Source organism: Lycium ferocissimum, chromosome 11, assembly GCF_029784015.1.
Source record: "Lycium ferocissimum isolate CSIRO_LF1 chromosome 11, AGI_CSIRO_Lferr_CH_V1, whole genome shotgun sequence".
NCBI classification, from domain to species: domain Eukaryota; kingdom Viridiplantae; phylum Streptophyta; class Magnoliopsida; order Solanales; family Solanaceae; genus Lycium; species Lycium ferocissimum.
Window position 1 is genome coordinate 27,559,634 of NC_081352.1, and position 8,584 is coordinate 27,568,217.

At 33.9% G+C, this 8,584-nt stretch overlaps 1 long non-coding RNA gene across 4 annotated transcripts; it reads left to right on the forward strand.

Moving 5' to 3' along the window:
- The first annotated feature begins 5,105 nt into the window (after positions 1-5,105).
- LOC132036858 (uncharacterized) lies at positions 5,106-8,584 on the forward strand. Of its 4 annotated transcripts, none has more exons than XR_009409695.1 (4): positions 5,106-5,767; positions 5,870-5,973; positions 6,234-6,700; positions 7,461-8,584. It is a non-coding gene; the product is annotated as an uncharacterized LOC132036858 (long non-coding RNA). The 4 variants fall into 4 exon arrangements; XR_009409694.1 differs by having other exon boundaries at positions 5,106-5,332; XR_009409693.1 differs by having other exon boundaries at positions 5,106-5,973.

Below are 8,584 nucleotides of genomic sequence, written 5' to 3' on the forward strand. Positions count from 1 at the left end.
CCCTTTTCCAACAATCAAATGGCACGGTTCCCACATACTACAATTACACGGTCTACACACTTGTACGGCTACACTTTTGGATCCTGCCAATCGGAGGTATTTATATCCCGTATTTTGTACAATGGGATATTCCGAGTAAATTGCGGAAAGTTAAGGACAAGGTTATATTTTTCTTTCGGTTTTGTTAAGAATGCATAAGTTGCATATTCATCTTTTATTGGTATGGAGCATTAAGGGTAAACTTGGAACAAGGAAAAACTAGGGGCTAAAAGTTGGAAAAAAATTTCATGAAATGGCCAAAAGGCCAAGGTGGCCGTGCATGTTGGAGTAGGCCCCACCCATGGTTGGCCAATTGTCTTGAGCCAAGAAATGGTACATATGCTCATTTCATATTTTTTGGGAGCTATATATATATATATATATATATATATATATGCATGGGGTGACTAAGCAAGACCACAAATTCATCTTTTGTGACTTAAGAAAATTCTAGAAAAATTGGAGAAAAAAAAGGGGAGCATGACCGGCCATGTGCATATACTTATATATATATATATATATATATATATATGTGTATAAATGGTGACAACACAGAGCACAACTCATCATTTTCAACTTTAGAAAATTCAAGAAAGATGGAGAAAAAGAGAGAGGGGGAGTTCGCCATGGGTGGCCGAACTTGTCCATGGAAATTGAAAGAAAAAAATTATTTTCTCCTTGTCTCTCCTAATTGGAAGGTCCTCTACAACATGGAGTGGTTGTTGAAGCGAGCAAAGCGTTCGTCCTTGCGATTCTTCACACTAGCCGAGGGAGGAACTAGGTGGAAGAGGTGAGGTTCAATCTCCTTTCATATGTTATGCATGGTTTGTGTATGTTATGGAGTGTGGAAATGAATGGAATTCATGAAGTTATGGTGTGGAAATTGTGGCCGTGTGTATGGACCATTTTATGTAGTAAGGATGAATTGATGTCACTTGATATTTTGCTTGTTGTTGTTGTGAATTTTATGGCAAGAATAAGGGTTTAATGATTCAAGTTAGAGTCGTAATTGTTGTGGGCTGATTTAGAACATAATGTGATTTCAATATAGACCACATTATAATTTGTAATAACACTACATTTCCTCTACTTCAATTTACTTGGCATAATTTAGGTTATATTTCCCCTATTTCAATTTATGTGGCATAATTGGAATTACTCCCTCCGTCCACTTTTACTTATCCATTATACTAAAAATAAATTTTCACTTTTAGTATCAAGAGAAGACAATTTCTTTTTCTTTTTTTTTCTATTTTACCTATAGTATTAATTATTCTTTTTAAATCATTTTTCAAGTCCATTAAAAATATGCACTAATTAATATGGGTATCATGGTAAATTATACACTTCATTTATTATTTCTTAAGAAGTGTGCAAAGTCCATAGTGGACAAGTACAAGTGAACGGAGGGAGTAATACAAATTTTAAGAACAAAATAAGGGCTTTGGAAACTTGTAGTGTCACGCCTTCAACTCATTGCGGTACATTATCATAAAATTGAATGAAAAGAAATGTAACAACCCGACCTTTAATTTTACACAAATATGATTTAAATTGTAGTGTGAAACTTTGAATAAGTCGGTATAACTATTTGGAACTTGTTGGATGGTCGGGATTGAAACTCAAAGGCTCAGGTGTGTTTCCGCAAATGTTGAACCATGTAGAAATTAAACATCTTTTGACGGTTACTGGTGCATCACGATTGTGTAGGCTAATTGAAGGGTTGACTGGTCGAGGGGATTTTGCTCTCTGCAACCACGAACGCAAGAGTCAACTAGTTGCACGCCTCAGTATGAACGCTTGGAATTGAGTCAGGAACACGAAGAAGGGCTGGGCGTTGACCAACTATCAACTATATTATGGGAACGTGAGGAGTTAATTAGCCGATCATATATTGACGGAAAGACAACCATGACTAACAGCTTCAATTTTAGTTTTTAATACGGTAATGGATAATATTTAATTATGGTGCATTAAAAAGTGCAACCAGGTAGAGCAAATTTCCTTCATGAATTTTCTCATCAGGTTAAGAAATTCATCAGTCACAAAATAAAATTGTTAATGAATAATCTCATTTACTGAAGAAACCCATGAATAACCAATTAAATTCTGATCAAAGGTTTGCTTATATAAATAGAGTTTGAAATCAATTGCATTTCTCTATTTTTCCATAGGTACTTCAAAAAGTCCAATTAGACTTATATGCTTACCTATTGCAACGTGCCAATCTACTTTGCAAGTGTCAAATCATGTAAGTTTTTTTTTTTTTTTTTTTTAAGTATTTAAAAAAATTGTACATTTGTTTATATGAAGTTTGGCTAGAGTATTTAGCCCGTCTCCCGTTCCTTTTCGATTGCCGAAAAAACCTTTGAATTTGTTCCCTTTGCCCTAGCTTTATAGGCTTTTATGCGTTTCTTCTTGAATTCACACTTTCCATGTTCACCTGATTTGTTTTCATAAAGTACTTGTGCATTTGGTTTATCTACTGTACCCTCCAATTGCCGAAAAAACTCGGCTTGTAATCATATTTGTGGCCTCGATACGCTTACATTTTAGATTATCTTACAATTTTAGGTACACTGTGAGGCTTTACAAGCCCTATTTCATTTGATAAAGTTCTTCGCCACAGGTTCGCTCCACTTTAAACACTATTTCCTCACTCGCAGAATTCGCGACGTTTTTTTTTTTTTTTTTTTTTGTCAAATAGTAAATGTGTACAGGCTTTATATACAGTGACATCCCGTATGAGAACACTACATGACCATTGTCATCTTCCGCTTAGAGATTTAGCACGATTTTTGTTTGCACACATTCCATTTGAATTTGGTTTAGATACAGTACTATTTTTGTTTTGTTTATATTCAATACCATCCGATTGCCAATAAAACTATGTTTTTATTCTTATAGACAGTACCATCCCGCACACGTACACCACATGACCATTGTCATCTTCCGCGTAGAGATTTAGAGTTTATTTTTGTTTACACGAATTCCATTTGAGTTTGGTTTAGAGACAGTACATTTTTTTTTGTTTATAGTCAGTACTTAGAGTTTATATAGTGGACACAAATTTTTTGAATTTGGTTTAGATACAGTACTTTTTTTGTTTGGTTTATATTCAGTACCATCCGATTGCTCCTGGTACATTTAACTCGCACTATCGCTTTTCGGTGTTGGTCTTATTGTTAACTTAGTAGCTTCTAGTTTTCATGCCCCTGATACAAGACTCAGTATTGATTTCATTCTTATCAACTAACAATTGCTATCCTTATCTCATCGTCGGCAAATGCGCCAACTGGATAACAATAATATGATTTGATTAAAAAGTTGTGAGTTTAAGTCAAATTTAGAATATCTTAATAGAGTAACCAGTAAACCAGAAGATCAAAGGTATTGATTCCCTTATAAAGCTGATTGCGGTTCATATAGTCTTATGCACTACTCTGGGCCAATGAACCAGAAAATCAAAGGCATCGATTCCCTTATGTAGCACATTTGGTTTTTCAAAGCAAGGGAAGCATTTGAAGTAGGGACCAAATATGTTTTCCACAAAATAATCTAGCACTTGTGTGTCAAATACCTTGTAAAGTTTTATAAAGTAATAGTTAAATGTGTCTCTACATCCTCGAGGTAGCGGTAAGGTTTGCGTACACTCTACCCTTCCTAGACCCCACTTGTGGGATTATACCGGGTATATTGTTGTTGTTGTTGTAATTGTTAAATGAAATATCTACTTAGAAGTGGAAAAAGTGCTTCAGAACCACATATATAATGGAATAGAGGACGAAATTAGCAATGGTATAACCCTTTAAGCCAAAAAGTCAAATTACATGGGTTGCCAACATTCAACAGCTTAACATGTACTAGGAAAATGGCACCTTCTCACTTATCCTAATAGTTCACACTTAATAATCTGACCTCTTTAAGAGGAAACAACATAAGAACAGCGTTCTAGAGTCAAGTGGAAAGGCAAAACTGGACATGAAGAGAGTTTATAAAAAGTATAAAGTCATAATCTTCGGATTAACATAATAAAGACAAATATGAAACTACAAACTCATTTGTAAGAGCGTTAATATTACATACTTTGGAGGGGAAGAATAAGGTCCTCATGACTCTACAATCTGAGACAGCTGCTCCTTTAGAAGATAGCATTTTTAACTGTTTGATTGCGGGAAAAAAATAGAAAAGGAGAAAATTTAGGGAAGACTATAGTAATATTTTGATACAAGAAATTATTTCTATTAAAAGTGTAATTTGATGCGACAGTGGAAACTGGAAAAACAAGAAAATTAACAGATCAGCAAACACAATCAGTCAGATTCCTTAGACTATTAAACCAAGACGGAAAAGGGAAATACCATTCAAGTGGGTGCAGCAGGTTTCTTCACAAATTCCATTTGAATTTGGTTTATATACAGTACTTTTTTGGTTTTGTTTACGTTTAGTACTTAGAGTTTAGTGTTGTTTACACAAATTCCATTTGAATTTGGTTTAGGTGCAGTACTTTTTGGTTTTGTTTATATTCAGTACCATCCGATTGCTCGTGGTAGATTTAACTCGCACTATGGCTTTTTGGTGTTGGTCTTATTGTTAAATTAGTAGCTTCTAATTTTCATGCCCCTATACAAGATTCAGTATTGGTTTCATTCTTATCCCTAATTACAGTTATGTACACTGTTAATAGTATTTTCCTGATTAAGAGGTTAAACCAAAAAATAGTACCAACACTTATTCATTTGGGGATTATTTTTGGTTTCACAAATTCCATGTGAACTTGGCTTAAATACGGCACCATTTTTGTGTGCAAATCTTAATTCCCGCATCACGCACTTCTTGCTTAATTTTGTTCTGTAATCAAACATCTTCCCAGTCTCTTATACGACTTCCTTAGGTAGTTTCCGCTCAGTTACCATCTTTAACCTTGCAGGACTCCTCCTACAAAGTGTCCAGGTAAATTACCCTGATTATCTCAGGGGCAGAGCCAGATAAAGCTTAATTGCATATTTCTGTTTGGAGATGCAGATTCAGGGGGAAAAGGTTTGGTAACTTTTCCAAAGCTTGGCCGTTCACTCTTTCTTATTGTACAAGGCAATTCTCTATCTCTCTCAGTCTCTTCATAACTAGTTATTCACTTTACTAAGTTTTGGGCTGAAATATCGAGTTAACTTTTTCTTATTGAAGATTTCTGTTGTTTCTGAGTCTTTGAAAGCTTTGAAAAATGCAGTGTAAGGACATCTTCAGTTCTTTTTTGTTGGAAAACAACGCAACCCAACACTTTCTGGAGACAGTTGTAAGAATTCTTCAAACAACACCATAAAGTATTTTATTTCCATTCAAATTTGCGAGATGAAATCATACTTTTCTCTATCAAGTCAAATATTGTTGTTGAAAAAAGTAATTCCAACATGAAAACTATTTCATTCTAAAACTTTCCAAGATCACACCTTACAAGCTCTCAGAGTGTATGTAAAACTTTCCATAAACTATTTCTGTCTGTCTATGTCTGTCAATTATCTTTTTTGTGCTAATGGCTGCGACTAAAGATTACAATATATAGTAGAAAGAGTGAGGGAGGAGATGTACTGCGAAGCATGCACCTTCTACTAATTGATGATTATTCAACCCATTTTATGCATTTTAAAGTGCTTAGATCTTTAATTAATCAGCACATAATATTATTTTTCCAATTTATCAGTAAAAGGACTCTATTACCAAATCAGGATAGGTAAAAATGAAAATTATTCTTGCATGTGAATATGTAATTTAATTTTTGTTGTGCCTCGCGTGTGTTTTGGTAATCCTGATCTCTTTCTTTTTTCTTTGCCAGGAGATCCAAAAGTCCTTTAAGCTACTGTCTTTCATGCTATGACTCTGGAATTCTTTTGGTCAGATCATGATAATTTGGCAAACTAGGAGATGGTTACAGATTTGGTATTATTTTCCTTTTTGATTTTTCATCTAATAGGCATTCTTGTGTTATTTTCAAAACAACACTACAGAGAGAAACGAAAAGGAAAACATGATCTAGATCTAAAATTTAGTTTCCATCTGCATCTCTCAATTACTCACCTTCTAATCTGTGAAATTCTCCAGTTTTGTTAGGCTGCAATTTCCATCTCGGCATGATTTCCTTACGAAATCTGTCAAACTTCGTTGGACTCATACAATATGAATTCTTTTTTTTTTCCAAGTTGTGTTGCCCCCGTTCGTTCGTCGCTGCATTAGAACTGCAGATAAATGTTTCGCCTTGAAATGGGGCTTCTTCAAATTGTGAGTTTTCTTGATCATTTTCAGTTCCATTTTTGCATATTCTCTCCCCCCTGTCCAATAATATTTTAAATTGATGTGGATTATCAGGATAACATGTTTCTCTAAACATACAAAATTGTGAGTTTTGATGATCCTATTCGACTTCAATTTTGCATCTAATCCTTTGCCTGCCCAGTATTACTTTAACAATGGTGGATTTGCTTTGGATTATCAGGATAAAACTCGAAAGTCGTATTCTGTTTTGTTTAAAAATCAAGAAATTATGTGGAGTTAGATACTATATGTTTGGTGATGAAAGTTAAGGTCACTTGAAAAAGTAATTATTTTTTTCCCCAGAATAGTTCCCCTTTGAAAAATGAGAAGTATCTCTCATGGAACCACATTCAAGGTATCTTCTTTTATACTGGAATCTCTTTTTCTGCTCCTATCTTTTTTTCAGTTTTTAATCGATAATATTGGTAGTGTAGTAAGGTGTAAAAATATAGGAATATGTAAACGATATTGTCTGGTAGTATTGAAATTGGTTCATTTTCGCTTTCATTTCCATTATCTATCATGTCTTTTCATAGGAGGGTATGGTCTTAGTTATTAAAGATAATGTCAGCTATTATATTTGATATAAAAAGAAATGATTCATAAAGGAAAAAACATTGAACCTTAATTGTCATATTTAGATGCTCGAAATTTTGTATCGATAAGAAAGTGTAGATAGAAGAGTTCATTATAAATAGTTTTGCCAGACAAACAATTTCGAGTTGGATTGACACCATTGATTTTAAAATTTTCTCAAATGTACAAAAGCTTGAAATTAAACATTTCCCGTGCTTGGATTTCCTTAGAGATTGACATCTTCATATGAACTCAATTAATATTATACTTAGTCAATTGTGTTTTATTTCTGCTTTATTATTGTTTGAGTGGAAGTTTGATTTGTTAGAGGTCGGATTTGCAAAATCTGATATGAATATAATTTGCTTAATCTGTTTCAATGAACTTAATTTGTGATGAATGGTTACAAGAATTGGAATGGACTAAGAACACTATTCTATAGAACCTTACAGTGTGTATTTGCTATTTAGGAGTTGTTTTGACCACTGCAAGAGTTGAACCAAACCTCCATTATTAATGATCTCTTGTATGTCTACCAGCCGTGGACCGAGAGGAATCAGAAGATTTTTCAAACCAAACTGTGTGAACCTAAGGTGGTGGTCAGGAGAATTTTGCAGGATATATTGTACAGAGGATCACTCAAGAACAAGATTAGTTGCTCTTAACTTCTACCCATAGTTAGCTATAGTTTTCCACTTGCACTAAGGAGGTTATGATGACATTGTTATATGTTTTGCCACTGTGAGGTTGCCATATCATCACAGTTTTTTTAGACTCTTGTACAGTTTTGCTACTTTGGTAATATAAATGTTAGTTTAATTGCCAAAAAAAAAAAGGTGTGTTGTATAGCTCGCGGAGGGTGCAAACGTGCTGTGGTGCCTGCGAATTATTGGGATCGATATTGACAGCAAGAAATACTATGTTTGTATAACTCTTCTACATCATTTGAGAGTATGGATAGTTCGTTCATATTTCATATCAATTGTCTGACCTAATTTGAGTTGAATATTCTGGTAGCTTCCTTCTTTCATATTTTTAATTGGAAGTAGAGGAAGTAAGGAAACTTAAAGGGATGACAAGATGAATGGTGAATGAATTGACTTGTTGATAAGTTGGTATTTTATCAACTTATTTCTGCTTTAATCTTAGATTGTTGCTATATTTTGATTGAAAAAATAGTGCATTTAATATCGTTTACTTCCATTTTATAGGTTCCTATGATTGAGAAGAGCCTTGGAAGAAACCAAGTGAAAAAACAAGTCAAATAGAGGCCAAATGGGAGAAATGGCAAAAACTGGACAGTTTTGCAAAAACGTGACAGTTTTTCAAATCTGAAAACTTGGGGCTTAGTTTGTTATTTTTGGACTTGGAAAAATTGGGCAACTATAAAAGCAAGACTTGGTGAAATTATTTATGATCTTTTGGCCATTTTAACACAAGTTTTGGAGACTAGGGTTCTTACACCCACACTTGGAGATTGAAGATTTGAAGACTTTGACGAGAAATTTCTTACTCATTTCTTCAATTTCTTGTTGTGTATTGAATATCTAAGTGTGTAGTATTTATTTTCTTCACTTGAATCTTGTTTATGGAAATATTCTATGATTAAAGTGTTGGATGAAACTCTTGTTTTGTTTATGTATTGAATGATTTTTATTGCTAA